Below are 17,118 nucleotides of genomic sequence, written 5' to 3' on the forward strand. Positions count from 1 at the left end.
GATGCTCTTTTTGTTTGCTAGGTGTTGACAGTGCTGCGCGTGCTTTTAACTTATTTATTTGAGTTTTAGATAACTGCTTAGTGTAGATGATAACAACCTAAAAGAGATGCATTTCATTGATAATAGATTGAATAGTTTGCCTATAGCTCTATATTAACGTTGCTTACGTTAACGTTGTTTACATTATTCTCAGTGCAGAGGATCATATTGATCCTGTATTGTTAACATAGAAGAGTCCAAACAATAACACAATCTGATTTTGTTTATGTCAAACACTAGAAGAGTTTCCCTTTGAGCCCCCTCACTCTAAAATGTAATATTCTAGGTCTAGGATTACTTCATTTGTCATTAGCCCAGGCCTGTGTGCTGTTTAATAGTCATAGTCAAATTTAAAGACATTGTAAAACGTAATGCTATGGCATGCAGTTGGAAAAATGTCCCAGAGGTGAGCTAGCATTACTGTTAATGCAACAGTGGCGGCAGTACGTTTTCATGTAGTGTTTAACTTTTGTAGTGGCCAAGATGCTTTATAGCTGTTTGTGTGAAGGATTGTAACAATGTCTGGTTAGGGTACCAAAAAATAACTATCTTTGTCAATTCAGGAAGATACTTTGACAAAAAGAAAGCAGTTACTGCAGCTGTAAAGCAAAAATACTGAAACACTGATAGTAAGAACGTCTTTAATGTGACGCTCATTTCAGAGTGAGGAATTTCACCACATTAGTTTTTGCAGGTATTACACATAATGGGGGACAATATCTTAATAACAATCGATTTCACACTCAATTATAGATGTGAGAGACGTATTCGAGACGTTGATATCTAATGCCATTTAGAAAGGTTGAATATTAACAACTTTTAATCAGTTCCCTGGATAAGTTATTAAAAACTGTTATGTGGAAAATATCTGCAGAACACTTTTAATATGAATTCTCTAAACATATTAACAGTGTATACTATAACACATTATTTACAAAGTCCTACGATCATGATTCTCAGTTACCATCAGAAAAACCCTCTATTCAGCGATTATTTGTATTTGGGAGCCAAAATGGTACGGCATTTGCCATACCTTTTGATTTTGAGACTTGGTGAAGTGAGCCCCCTTCTTCAAGGGCTCAAAAAGCTGAAAAAAAAGTTACATTAACCTCAAAACAGCCTCCAGTGCTGAATAACCTACAACCCAGTATTCCCCATTCACCTACACACACACACACACACACACACACACACACACACACACACACACACACACACACACACACACACACACACACACACACACACACACACACACAGAGTATTCAACTCTCCCTCAGAGTCCAGTAACCAAGTCCAGGTGTTTGTCAGTGTGGGTTATGACAAGAGTATATCTGTGTGTGTGTATGGGTGCACATGAACAATCATGTGTGAATGTATATCCAGATGGCATTATACTGTGGCTCCAAATCTTACCTCACCTCATCTAAGAGGGTCCAGGGGCAGCAACACAGGGGAAACACATTGCAAATATGAATAAGGGAAGAAGCGGTCCAGTGAGTGCGTGTCAGTGTACTGTTGTACTATGTTTGTCTATCTTGTAAGTATATGCAGTTATGGAGGCTTCATAAGAGTCAGCAATCTTATTTAGATCAGGAACACATCATGCAAATCTGAGAAACAGCCAAATTCTCAATTGGCTGTGTAATTGAGTTTCACATTGCAGCTGTAAACAGAACACTTCCCCCTTTTTTCTTCTGTGTGTGTGTGTGTGTGGTATGTACATTGTGTGTGGGAGATTGAGTATTTGAGACATTTAAGACTTTCAGACGCCTTGTGATTTGAGACGATGTGTCTGATTCTGACTGTTGGAAAAACAGATCACATTGCTAGTGCTTAATCTACTCGCCAAGAATAGCAAATTTGCTAAAAACTAATTCAATTTCTGTCTGATGAGTGAAAAACAAAGCAGAAAAGACTGACAGAGAATATAGAGAAAGGCTACATATGTGTACATGAAGGCCCTATGGAGCCATATTCAGTTTGAATCAAATGTCATTTTATTTCTGCTTGATTTATTTGGTGTTAGGTCAAGGTCCACATAAGGAAACAAATTGTAAACATACCAACATACAGTACACCAGTCGAAAGCCTCTACATGGAAACTTATAGTATTATTGAATGTTGTTTTTCTTTATATATGGCAGTCAGAAAGTTTCCAGTGGAAGTGAACTGGACTAACAACAAGGTGAGCTGTGGTGGCAGCTCCTCGAATGGACATCCTCAAGTTTTCAGTGAAAGCAAACGCTGTTATAAGATCAGAAGATTTCCAGAAATGTGTCATGTTCTTAACGTTTCCCATCTGATACAGTGATGGCTATTTGCCTCTCATGCGTTTCCACTTATAGGGGGGAACTTTGCTAAGAAAACGTAAATGCCTTAAGCACTGAATCCGATTACTGTCACCACATTATCTTGCAGAGGTAAACCTATCTTGAGAAATGTACTGAAGAACAATAAGAAAGACATCAGGGCAAAGATTCCATAAAGAGTAAAAGTTATTGTTCATCTGCACTGTCTGATGACAGTTTGCCAATGTTTTGCCACTCTAATATCCAATTTCCTCAACTTTAGATGGAGGTGATAACTGCCATGAGCCTGAGGCTATCTTCCCAAAGATCTATCTATCGCTCTTAATTACTGTGTCAAATTGATTTATAGAAATGTTCCACTTCAAACATCTTTCTTTACTTGAATTTAGTAACGCAGAGTGCTTAAGAAAGGTTTCCACGGGCCTGTACAACTCTTAAAAGTTTATAAAGCTCATAAAGCTGAGACAACCAAAACACAACAGATGTAGTATTGTGTGAAACGAAACTGCATCACATTTATAAGCATGCATCCAATCTCTGTCATTGTGAAAAAAGGAAGTGAAAGAAGAGGTTTTACTTAATTCTAATGTTCGTGTTGCAGTTTTGAGTTTCACCAAAACAGCTGTAATCTCCTGCAGTTTACATATTAGCAACTTGTAAAAAAAAAAACAGGTACAAAAATCATGTTCAAATGTAGATTCTACTTTTTCACCTCAATTAAAATGTATTCCATGGCCAACTACCTTTCCACACGACTTCATGCTTCACAATAAAACCTGCATTTCTTTGTAAAGAAAGAGGCAAACAGCTTATATTAAGAGCGGGTTCTTGTTTGTTTCCTCCTCTGCAATGCTTTAATGCCATTTAGTTTGTAATCAGGTATATTTGTTGATCAATGTGGCTTTCTTCAGAAATAATTTGTTACGGACTGTTGTTAGTTGTCCCGCATTACAACATTTACAACACTGTACATTTAAAAACCTGCTGTCTTTTGGGAGGCAATTTGTAACAGGAGAACACCTTGTACAATCACACTGCAGTTACGCTTATCTTGAAACAACTGCAATGTAACAATTATACAAACATTTACGTTTTCAGTCTTAGCAACACATGTCCTTGTTATCTTTGCTGGTTGCCAGATGTCTGCCAGCCAGGAACGTATAAGCATGAACAACAACAGGTTTATTTTGGAGCTTAGAAACTTCCCTTACTTGTTGTCCAAAACAATGTGGTTCCTCAGACATCATATGCCTTCATGACATTATTTTTTAAATGAAAGCCAACATCTTTTAAGTATGAATTGTCCAACAGCACACCATGGTGACATGTGAGTTAGTTTAATTAAAAGGTGAAAAACTAAATGGAAAACTATAACCCTGTTCACAAACACTTGAGGTCACCATCAGTATAGTGAAGACAGGGCTATTGGTCCCTGCTCCAAATTTTATTCTCACATTTAATTGGGAAATTACTAGTGTATGGACAGTGCACTTGGAATCTTCATTTGAAAAAATTGTGATTGAGTAAGCTGTGTTATAAGCATGCATTTATGTGTGTGTGTGTGTGTGTGTGTGTGTGTGTGTGTGTGTGTGTGTGTGTGTGTGATCTTTGTCTCCACACACATGGATCCAACTTGTTCTTCTGCTGTTGTCCTCTGAAGCTGGGATGAGTTAAACATGTGACATTTGCTTTTAAGATTGAAAATTTGATCTGTTGCATCCGCTGCTTTTTACACGTGTAAACAAGTAACACTGACACATGCACAAGATCAAATACAATTATTCAAATCAACCAGTCAAATCACAAATATTCACAATACTCATCTTGTTGTCAAAGACATACTTTTTCCTGCAACAGCATAGTGTTTCTTACTAAATGAAAGTCAACATTTTGAAAAAATTATATTTCAACCCAAGATTTTCCATCAATATTTAAAACAATTGATTTGGAAGTCTGAATTTTTATCAAGCAGTTATAGTTTTTTATTACAAAGTTTCACACCAGATAGTTTTGAAGACATAACGTGAAATTAAGTTATTTGTGAAAAAATAAATATATACCCTGGATCACTGTTTCGTTACCTGGACCTTTATACCTGATATAACATTATGATAAAAGTGAATACAAGTTATTAACATTGTGAGGTATGTTTTGTCCCTTCAGAGTTTTAAGTATGCAGATAACGGCTGAATATGTCCATTTTAACTCTGCCCTACTAGTTTGTCAACATTAATGGATATATGATTACACAGTGGCCATACCAAAGCTATGAGTTAGTACATATATTAGTTGGTTAACACCTGAGATGATGAAACAATTATTTTTTTAAGGTAAAACTGTACCTCTGTAATCTATGTTAGTCAGCCATTGCAAAAAATAATTTCTTCTTAATTGGAGTGACTAGTGTATAGTATATGATTCAATAGTCTGCTGGTTAAATAGAGAGTGCATGACGTGGGCTGCGGACACGAGATAGGATCTGACAGGAAATGTTTCCACTGGGTAGATATAGCTGGGTACATGAAGTAGGCAAGTAATCATCTAGTCTAAGAAAGATGAACCAAAGAGCACTCCCAGCAAATCTACTTGTGTGTGTGAATTTTCTTTGTGTGAATCTATAGGCCTGTGAGGTTACAGTGTTTTGTATGCAGGTATTTATTGCATAAGGGGTGTTTTTATTAATGCGTCTGTGCTTATTAGTCCTATCTTTTTTTTTTCAGAACCAGATCATGCAGTGTAATTATACTAATCCTTATCTCTGTTTCTCTCCTGTTACCCCTGAAGGCGGACAATAAAACACACAAACCCCTCCTCATCTGACGATGAAGCTATTCTGTCCTAGTGCCCTATAATTCTCACAGGGCACACAGTTCAGACACTCCTCCCCTGGGGGTCCCCTTTTCCTCTTCTTTTGAATGATGTGTCAAAGAGTTGGCATCAGCACCTTTACAACAATACTTGAAATGATCCAGCCTGTTTTTAAGGACATATCCCAGACCATATAGTAGTAATCAGCAAATAACTGTGACGAACTTTGTGGCTAAAGTCAGGCTGCTGCTCTTAATACTGCACCGAGAGCAGCACAGATTTTAAAGGTATATGTTTAAACCATGATTTATTAGCCCGACTAATAGCTCACAGAATCAGTTAGGGCTTGTGTCCCACAGGGCGGATGTTATAACATACTACAGCTTCTGATCTCATGATTTGGCTATTTCTCTTACTGCTCTCTAAATCTCACAGGTTGCAATGCTCAGACACTCCTCTTTAGTTTATTTCCTCTTATTTTTCTGACCTTTGCACCCTTTATTGTTTGAGAAAAGTCATTTTCTCTATATTCTGACTACCTTTTGGTGGTAAATAATTTGTCTTTGTGGGTGAGGGTTAGCAGATGTGTAGGACAGTAAAGGGGCTATTGAAGTTTTGTCATCGCACACACTGCTTCATGGCGAGGATGTTCAGGGTATGAGGTGTACGTTGGAGAAGGCAAGGAGACGACGATTGTATGATTTAACCACCTTGTATTGACGTATATTCAAGCCACCAATGGGCAACAGACGTATGGCTACAGGGGGTTTGTATATGTTTGTGTGTATGGTTCTGAAACAAAAGAGAACAGGAAAATAATATGTACAAACTCCGACGTAACCCGCACGCACATAACTACGTTAGCATATTAGCGTAGCAGGCTAAACTCACGGCATCACGGCGAATGTAGAATATTACCATAATCACATAACCATATACCCACAAGTACTACAGGCAAGTATGTAACTACATTATAACGAATAGTACACGTCACCAACACATTCCATTCATTATAACAGGGAATAACATCATACTAAACTAGGGTGACCAAACGTCCTCTTTTGCCCGGACATGTCCTCTTTTTACGTCCTGTCCGGAGCGTCCGGGGGGGTTTTATAAATTCATGAAAACGCCCGGTTTTCACTGTTGGGACCATAGACTGTATATATTGATATTCTATATATACAGTCTATGGTTGGGACCATTAAAAATTGACTGGCGCTTCCCCCCACCCCCCAACAATCGCAAGTGGGGGGGTTTATAAATTCATGAAAACGCCCGGTTTTCACTGTTGGGACCATTAAGCGTGTACTTAAATTGACTGGCGCTTCCCCCCACCCCCCAACAATCGCCACCTCAAATCTGGTCACCCTAACTAAACAACTCACTTCTCGCATGGACGCACACTTTAACAAACAGGCTTTCTGTCGGCAACACGGTAAGACGTGCTACTCTAAGAGCGAATAAAACGTAAACAATGCGCGTCGTGCTCAGTGTGACGTAGGTCCCGTAACTAACAAAGTATAAGTCCCTAACCTGAAACGGAGAAGTCAACATATTTAATGCCTAGAGCCTTTTGTACAGTCTTATACGATGTTAAATTTATTGAATAAATTAAAAACGTGTATTATTGATGAATTCAACTGATCACAAACTCTCAAACAGGTTGAGCCCTGAGGATGCTTTAACTTGCATAAGGTTTAGCTTTGAACTGCAAAGCTGTTATGCATTTGGTAGACCACAACTCTGTCTTCTTGTGTTTGGTTTGGCTCATTCCTCACTAAAGTAATCACTGGCCTGTAGTTTACTCAAAGAAGAGAGAGCAAGAGAGAGGGGTAAAAAGATGGAGTGATGAGTGGGGGACTGATATCCATCTGGATCCACTTGTAGACAATTTCATCCCTCCTGCCCTCCAAAACCTGAGACCCCAATTTTCATGGTGCCTCCTTTGAGGTGCCATTCCATCAGTGACGGGAGAAATATTTGCCTACGAGCAAATGTCATTCTTAAGTTTCAGGAAGTGCCTTTACCTCTTTGTGTAGACATCCTCTCACTACTCAAAACTTCCTTAACAGGGTCGACTACATGCAAAATATGCCCGTATATCAATATTTTAAGTAGTCTTAATAAGATGTGGAATGACTTGGAAGTAACAGTTTTCAAGCTAAGGTCGGACTAAGAAATAGAAAATATAGGGAAAGTAAAAACTGTCAATTCATGTCTACTCCAAAAAAAAAACCCAAACAGATCAAGTAACAGACAAATAGGTTAGTGACTCACAGGCAATAAGACAAATCGACAATATGCAAAAAAATGTGATTAAATTAAGTGTAACTATTTAAGGTATTATCTGCACCTCTTTGGGTTATGCAGTATCTTCTTTGTTTTGTCCTCTTTTTCTCTGTCTGTATCCCTCATAGTCTTTGACTGACTCGTCCTATACTCCTCCAAATGTATTAAGGTCTGGAATGATAAATGCCTTCCTTTGATTTGTGCAGGATGTGTCTTTGGCAAAGGATGGCGTATAATTAAACTCAGAAGCCCCTAGTTATTTTCTTTCTCTGTCTGTCCCTCTCTTATTATAAAAGCCCTCCATCTGTTGCAGATGTATTTTTTTGTGTCACATTAGATACCATGATGGATGAAATTGCATCCACATTGTCTTAGCACACGGCACCTTCTCATGAGACACACATTCACAATGAGCTTGTCAATGGGTTTTGCAAAGTCATTATTTCAAAAATTCATACCAAATTAAATTTAGCTCCCGAGACAGTGAATCTGATGCACATGAAATCAAATCTCAAGGGGGCCTGTTTCTTCACTTACCCGTCCAGTGGATTTATACATGCCCATCTAACAAGCAAATTACAATGTGAAACAGGCCTCTGGGAGTCTTTGCGTGGTGTTCTGTGCATCATGATAATGCATATTGAATGAGTTTAAGGGGGGTTCTGTTGATGACTGAGATCTGCTGGTGAGAGCAACAGGATATTTATAACCTATTGTGATGTATAGTTTCTTAAGAGACTAACGATGAGTTCAAAAGGAGACAAGAAGTAGATGGGAAAAATGTGAGGTTTATAAAAAATGTTGATCATATACCAGATACTACAGTAGGTGGTCTGTTGTTTTGCTGATTTGATTTAAAAGTGATATAAAAAAAGAAAAAAAACTGAAATTACCTGATGTCAAACATCAATCTGCTCTACCAGACTTGCTGTATTGCTGTCTCTCTAACACACACACACACAAACACACACACACACACACACACACACACACACACACACACACACACACACACACACACACACACACACACACACACACACACACACACACACACACACATACACACACAGTAAATTCTTCACACAAAGGCACACTCTCACTTGTGCTACCAGCATCTCTAGGTTCACATTCATAACCAAGCACACAAATTTGCACCACATGCTCACTGGTTTTATATTCAATGTGATATGCTGGGAGCAGTGTTTTTACAAGTGGGTACCCCTGAACCATGTCCAGTCAGCTTCCTGTATGAAAAAAAAATCCCTTCACCTATACCCTGCGCTCCCACCTAGCTGCAATGTGTTTTGTTCTAAGGCTCGTAGCTAGGTTTTTCTGCTCGGCATACAGTAGCAGATGACACAACACGCAGTAGAACAGTACTGACGTAAAGGTTAAGAACACAATTCAGGCTCAAAATGTTTTATGCATGGGCCAGGTTTAATGCTTCTGCCAGATGAGCCACCAGGAAAGCCATTACCTTCCACGAGGCAGCTGTGCAGAACACGAAAGACAGATCAGCATTCATACTGTATTCGCTTAAAATGAACTTTGTATTTTTTACAAGTTGAATAAAATCACATTTCTTTAAGTACTGCAAAATGAGACAAGCTAACACAATAATAGAAGGAATGAGGAAAACATAACAGAGCTTCTTGTAAAACAATCAGTTATTGTTTAGTTGTGCAACATTCAACAGTATTGATTGGGTCATAACTTCTTACTCGCTTGTCATTATGTTGAAAAGAAGTAATAAGACAGAACGAGGCAGAGCAAATGTATTTATATATCACATTTCATTCACTGAGGCAACACAAAGGGATTTGCAGCAAGCAGGGGTTGAATCACTTGTGTATTCTCGTTTATAAATGTTAAGTAATGGTAGTGACTGCTCAGGGTAAAGGGCTGCTATAAAGTATCTGTTATTGCTTAGAATCACTGCAAGGATGCCAGTGAGCTTAGTTGTATCAGCAGCAGACAGAGAAGCAGACAGATAGCAGGAGGTCGACAGATATCTGTGAATCTGTTTGTTAATTCACTCTGTGGATTCTGTGAATTCTGCCGTCTTTAAAGATCCAGTTAGCCAAATCGAAAAAGACATGATTTGTAAAACATTGTGACAAACTCATTGACCAAACCAGGTCAAATGAGAATTTGTTCCCCTGTTCCAACATGAGCGGCTGCAGCAGGCTCAGTGAACAGGGACTAATAATAATAGCAGTGCAATGTGTTGTGGCAATGTGTTTTGCTGTGCATGTGTGTACTTGTGTGTGCAAATTCTCCTCGGAGGCATCTGTTGTAGGTTTCAGGCACATCTTGTGGGATTAAGGAATTAGCTGCAAAAAATAACCTCATGCACACAACACACACTAAATTCACCACATAACACCCCACAATTACTAACCAAGACCTGTACACATCCATACATGTCCTGCCAGTGTTTGAATCTTAAGCTCAGTCTCTCTGTATTTAGATTGGGGATGGTTTCGTAGGTGAAAAGCTATTTTACGCTGTTTATAATGAACTCCCAAATATCTGGAGTATCAGATTTGCGCATTTTCAGGAGTTTCCATTTCCCACATGTAGAATTCAACTGTCCATCCAGAGCCGCTGTCACTCACAGGAAAAGTCCAACTTTACTGTGGTCATGTAGCTGGTTGGCAATTTGGTAATAATTAACCGGGTCTTTCCGATTCTTAATTTTTTGGAGTATTTCGAGATGTTCCACACTGAAGTTCCCGAATATTGTGGTCTCTCCAGTTAAACATTTATACTATATTGTTGTCTTTGTGTAAATGACCCCTCTTCTTCAACTTTGGGTGTTTTTGTCCTCTGTTTTATGCCTATAGCTATAGAAACGTCTTCAATACGCCCACTCGCTCATCACAGACCATGAGCAACTCTATTCACACATGGGCTTAATAGGACTTTACACACTCTTCGCACTAAAGAGCTGGCTGGGTAAATTCAATTTGATGTACCATCGATAGGATTTCGGAAATTTGTGTTCAGCTCTGGATCAAATCAGGGTTGCAGATGTATGTATAAGAGGGGTTTTAGTGACAATGGAAGTTGCATTAATGTTAGGCTTACATAAGTAAAAGATAAAGTAATAGGATAGGGGGACACCATGTTCTCAGAGAATCCCTTTCTCTTAAAAGGTTACAATAAGGAGCACTGAGCTCTCCAGTGTTGCCACCGGGTTCAGGTTCTAGCTAATCAACGGTGCACACAGCCGTGACTGTTCTGTTCCAGGGGACTGGAGATGGAGGGAAGGAGGGGGGAGGACAGGATGAGGGTCCTGCCTAAAATGGGGGCATAAGAGTGGAAGGAAGAAGAGAGTGTATGTGGTTGCGTGATTGAGGTGTGTGTTCATGAGTCTCAACAACCGTCTTTTTGACTGCATATCTCCAAGGGCCAGTGTGTGTGTGTCTGTTAATTTTACGTGTAGATGAACAAATTATGTCAGTGGTACAAAGTCACCCTAATAGCAGAGATCTAAATGAATTTTGCTTCTGAGGCTGTGCTATAATCACTATCAGATGTCTGGGTGGAGGAGAGGGAAAGAGGAAAAGAGTGTGTGTGTGTGTGTGTGTGTGTGTGTGTGTGTGTGTGTGTGTGTGTGTGTGTGTGTGTGTGTGTGTGTGTGTGTGTGTGTGTGTGTGTGTGTGTGCGTGTGCGTGTGTGAAATGATATGACTGTTGTATGTGCATGACAAAGAATGTTATTACTGCACATGTTTATGATGTGAGATTTGGACAAAAAATGGATGCTCACTTAAAGGTCCCCTGTTATGCAAAATGCACTTTTTGTTGTCTTTTATACATAAATATGTGTCCCCGGTGTGTAAGGAGAATCACAAAGTGTCAGAAAATACAACCCTCTCTTTTCCTCCTTACATCTCTAAAAATGGCGGTACAAATGAGCTGATCCAGATTTGCTGCTGATATGACGTCATATCTGAAATGTGGGCTGGCTTTACATTGAACTCCTGGCAATTTCCCGCCCACGTGACACGTCCCAACCTGTCGTCCCCCATATACAGTCGCAAACTGAATCCCCTCTGCAGCACCTCTGTATGTCTGTGTTCAGCAGGATGTCTGCAGGAGGGACTTAGAGTAGTTGTATATATAATACATATGATGTCACTGTTCTAGTGGTAAACACTGAGCAGTGTTTCAGAAATAATGCTGGATGTGGTTTGGAACATAATATGGGGTTTAATTACGGCAGCGTTAAGCTGAGTATCTCTGTTAGAAACTTCTCTCTTCAGACAGAGAGCTGCCTGACGCTGCAAAAGGGGCGTGGCCAGCTTCAGGTCAGCTTAAATTTAAAGCGACAGTCACATAATCAGCACTTCAGGAACAGGGCTGAAATAGAGGAGGATGAGCCATGCTACAATGGGTGATCTGTTTGGTATTTTGAGCAAACACTTCACACACGATTTTTGTATAGAGATAGCCCTACAATATATTGTTCAAATATAGCATAATAGGAGACCATAAAACTTAGTCGGTCTGATGGACCTCTACACTTCAATGTTTTTTTACAAAATGTTTCGCTCCCATTAGATCAGTGGATTTCAGGTATAACTTGATGTGATTTGCAGTGTTGAATTGTTGCACATACAGGGACATTTATTTTTAGCGTTTAGCCCAGTTCTTCAACTGTCTAATTTATCTTTGATTTGACACATTCTGTCTGCATTGTTATCCTAATACTGAAAAATATCTGATGATTTAACAATGATGAGTTACTGGTTCATACAGTTATTACTGCTGATTGGACATGTGGGTGGTATGTTTAGTTTTGCTGCATATAAAGGTGTGTTGCAGCAATTGAGTGTGCAGGCTCTACTTATTCAGCGAGGCCATGTCCTAATCATTGTCAGATGGTGGACAGAGTCCTCACGTCTGGAGCCATTTACAAGGCCTGCGGCCGCCTGGGGGGAGAGGGAGGGGGAATCAACCCAACGAGGTTGTCCTTTGTTGTCTGAGAACTTGTGAGATGGAAAATGGGAAGCAAATGATGGAGAATTTGTGGTTAGCCAACACATTTTATATGACAAACTAATGTTTGGTTGAGGATCTAGCTACATTTAAATGATTGTGTTGGATTAATATTTCAGTTTGAAATTTTTAGATTTTTTAAATGAAAAAAAGACTTCCTATTGTATGTTGTACAGATTGGCCAAACCAGCAGTAGAGCTGTATTATATTTAGGTTGTAATATGATGGTAAAGGCTCGTCCAGCTAGGATGAATTCCAGTTCAACTAGTAACATTTCTTATTAGTGAGTTTGAAAAGGTGCCATATTAATAAAGTTGTTAAATGAAAGAATTGTATTATAAAAATGTAATGTTAAAATCAAAATGTTCCTTAGAAAAGAAGAACTGTCCATTTCTTCAACATGTTAATGGTTAGAATTTTCAATATTTGGTGTAAATTTGTCTAACAAAAAGTCAGCTTGGTTTTGAAAAACATGGTATAAACTGTGGTCTTTGATTTAAAAGTAAAAATAACACTGTTTTTCTTGAACACTTAGTCCTGTTCATACTTGGCTTATGTATTAGGAATTTTTCTTTTGCCAGTGTTGTTATTTCTCTGAAATCGTAAATGTTCTGCTGCCAGGAACTTGACTCAGCTACATATGTTGTTTGACATCTTGTCATTCCACAAACTGGCAACTAATTGCTTAGAAATGAGGCACACACTTATAAAAAAGTAAAACAATCCATTTGGCCTACGTTCCTCTTCTGTTTTAAGATTTAATAAGCTCAGACTGGCACGAACAAATGTAAGGGGCCCTGCTGGGTGAACTCAAACTCAACAGAGGTAGGTGAAGGATGTCAAATAAAATATAAATGGAATATTCAACATGCAGCTGGTAAAACAATGAATGCTTTAAAAGATTGACTAAAATAGCCTGTTTGAAAATACCCACAGTGTTTAGAGTTTTTGAGACCTTTCCATACTCTTCCAAGAAGGGTGTGGATTTACATATGAGGTAGGTTTCTGCTCTTAGCAATATGCTGTTCTGCTTCTGATTTGTCCTTTTTCTTTTCTAGAAACCTACTGCTCCACAGTACTCTTTTAACACTCAGTGTATGATTTCTAAGAGGCCAACTTTGCACAAGATACATGTAAATTCAAAAAATACACCAAACAGCATGTATTTTTCACAGTGATTTTTGTCTTCACAGTTTGGTTGGCAGGGATGCTGCTTTGTCATACAGATCTCTTCCGAAACTTTTCCTGACCCTTCGCAAATGTATGTAATTAAGCAATGAGCTGTACCATAGCCAGGCCTTCTGCTGCAGGAAATTAAGGATAATCTGGAAGCTGTGGATGCTATTTGTTGCCACAAGGCGTTCTCAAGTTGAAGTGGCTCTGCTTCAAGATTGGTTTTCATCCCGTATGAATTAGTTGTGCGTGTTTTTGCCCTGGCCATGCCCTTCTTGTTACCTCTCTGTGTTGTTGTCTTGTCTGCTTGTGTGTCTGCTGTCTGCTTTCAAACATCTCACCAAAACCATGACAGGATGGCCATCCATCCAAAATAACAACAACAACATGCTGTTCTGATCTGTTATTAATCTACCATCATACTAAAAAAAACACATTTTAGAAAAAACTAAACGTGTTAAACTATTCTCCATTAAACAGCAGGATAGGTAATAAAGTAGCCTGCCAATACTATAAGGGATCTGGGTCCCTGTCTGATTCTGTGGCTGTTTGGACGATGCAGATTTTGCTATGGTTGAAATAATTTATAATAAGGTAATTTATTATAAAGAAATACAATCAGGGGAACAACTACACTAAGAACTAATCCAAATCTGTAAAGCAGTTTTTTTTTACTATGTTACTATGTCTTTTTAATTCAAATATTGCATGTCAGAAGAACATTAGCCTTTAATTTAATAATTACATCAGACAATGCTCCCCGTCCTATAACAGCAATATGTGAATACCATGGGATGAATAACTCAAGGGTGCTGGCACATCTTTGATTCTAATTTAAGGAACTGAAAGGAACAGTGTTAAACTTTTGCTAAACCATGTAAACAAATTAATCTCTGATTATGGCTTTAATCACATTATTTTGTCCTTGTAAACATTGGTGCTGTTAACTGCTAAGTGATCTCTGTCCAGCAGTGATCACGCTAAAAAAACAAAATGTATTTGCAATCATGCTACGATTTATTGCAACATCAATTAAGGAGTATGAGATTTTGCGATTTTGCTTCTCTCTGGTCTTTCTCTCCACATTCTTGGGGATTTAGTCAGACTGGGTTGCAGGTAGTAAGGGAGGGCCTCACATATTGGATGTTGTAAAAGAGCAGTGAGTGACTCTACTGCATGGCAGTAAGCCAAGGGCTCTGTAAAAGTAGTGTAGTGTATCAATGTTGTGAAACCAAAGCGACAAACCTTAAATTGTTAAGAAACTTTAGAAACAAACTTGCATCCAAATGAGTTACATTTCACGTACTTTGAGTCCAACTTATGACGTCATGTCGGCTGTGCAAAGCACAGTGAGAGGACAGTTTGAACTTCCTGGACTGAAGTTCAACAGTAGATGCAATTTTCTCCGTGATTTGAGACACGAGAGCCTTATTCCCCAGAATTACTCAGTAGGAGCATGTGATTTCATGGTGGGTCTGCTTTGCAGTTGTGTCGAGTCCCCGTGTCTGTGTTGTTTATAGAAGAGGAGACAAAAAGAGATTCATCGACTGGTAGGATAATTGTTAGTGGGCTTCAGGTTTCATCAGCTTTGATCTTCTAATTGTGCAAGTCCATCCATCAACCTGTTCTTTTAAGGCACTATGTTACAGCTCATTTACCTTGACATGACACCCATTTGCTTGTTTTTTCTCTGCCTTTTTCTTCACTTAAAAACTCCTTTTTGGATTTAATGCTTATACTAAGGCACATTTTATTTATTTATACTATATAAACAAATGAGCTGGCAGGTTGACTTTGCAAACCACACATTTTAACGTCAGTGTTGAGGTGAAAAAAGGTTCCAGGGCCAACAGGCGGAAGAGATTTTGTTGCAGGTAAATACATTTGTTCCTTGTTTTCAGTCTCCAGGTAGAGAAGGTGCACACTGAAAGGTCTATAGAACCAGTAATGAGTCATATCCTTCAAAATGCTGTTCTCTTTCTTAAACACCTACTAAAATGTACACTGCAATGGCCATCGTACACATGCATTCACACACATGCACACATAAAGCTCTAACCTGTTCATGACTCTGTACTGTACTTCACACCTTTTGGAGTGTTTTCTGGGGAAACACATAACGTCAGTCACAAACGTCAGCTTGTCAATCAAACTCCTGGAAACACAGTCTATGTTTTCTGGCAGGTGTAGCCTGCAGGGGTGGTCTGTAGACGCTGACTGACAGGATGCACTTCAGGTGAGTCCCTCTGCGGACTGTCATCAGCCCGCAGAATAAATATGGATATTTTCAGTCACAACATCGTAAAGAAAGGTAAAAGCAACATACATTCCAGGCAGGATGTGTAACAACTGCATAGATTGGACTTGTAGGTGTAAATCAGGGCATTCTGTGGTAACAAAACAATTTGCTTTCCAGAGATTACATCTACCGTCTGCACTGGAAACTCAACACAACATCCTGGTCACATGACTATTTTTATTTAAATGTGAATGTGTAGGAATACGCAGTGCAAATTTGTCATGCAAGTACAGTGAACCGTGTTGTCTGAGATCTGTTTTCCAGCTGAATAAAACATTCTGTGCTGCTTGTTACAAATTAATAAAGTAAGAGTTTGTTCTCGCTCTCTCCTCTTAGTATCTGGATTTCTTAGGGTTGTCAACATATTCCAGTTTCAACAAATGTACTCTTACATTTAGTTGTTTTTAGTAATATATGTACTTAACATACTGTATAGCAGGTTGTGTACAGTGGGTTGTGAGCCTTTTCACTAAGTAAAGCAGCCCGCTGTGGGGGTGAACTAAACTAAAAGAGTCGTGAATTACATGGTTGGCAATTCAGAGTAACCTGTTTTACTTGGTTTGACACAATGCACTCATTGAGTCTGCCTTTATTGAAGTTAAGATCGATGTTGGCGTAGTTTAAGAAAGCCTTGACACTGGACATCAGGCACAATGCCAGGTAGACATAAATGTTGTAATATTTTTGCTCCTGAGCACTTTTACAATATGGGTGGGGTGCAAATATTGTGCGTGTGTGTGTGTGTGTGTGTGTGAATGTGACCAGCTAACAGAAGTGCCTCAGAGCGGTGATGTGTGGGTGTAGGGTAAAAGGCCAGGCTTGCTGAGTGATTGCCACTTTACCCAAAAGTATGAATAAATCTTCTGTTCAGACTTTTGGCTATTTACGGACTCACATGAATTTGATCATGTGTTTTCTTTTAATGGTTTTCTAGGATTTACTTAATCCTCTATGGCAGTACTGTTTTACTGGATAGCTCTGCAGATGGTTGAGGGTGGGTGGTTTGTCAGCATGTCGAATGGTCTGAGATCAGGATAGTGTTTATGACAAATTTAGTATTAAGTTATTATCATAATATCATAATTGCGGTAACTTGCAATCAGGATGCATGTGAATGTGTTAGCAAACTGTTTATTTTCCCACTACACCCTCAAGTCCAATAGTTAAGAATGGCCTGCCAAAAAAG

The sequence above is a fragment of the Eleginops maclovinus genome, chromosome 12, assembly GCF_036324505.1.
Source record: "Eleginops maclovinus isolate JMC-PN-2008 ecotype Puerto Natales chromosome 12, JC_Emac_rtc_rv5, whole genome shotgun sequence".
Lineage (NCBI taxonomy): Eukaryota > Metazoa > Chordata > Actinopteri > Perciformes > Eleginopidae > Eleginops > Eleginops maclovinus.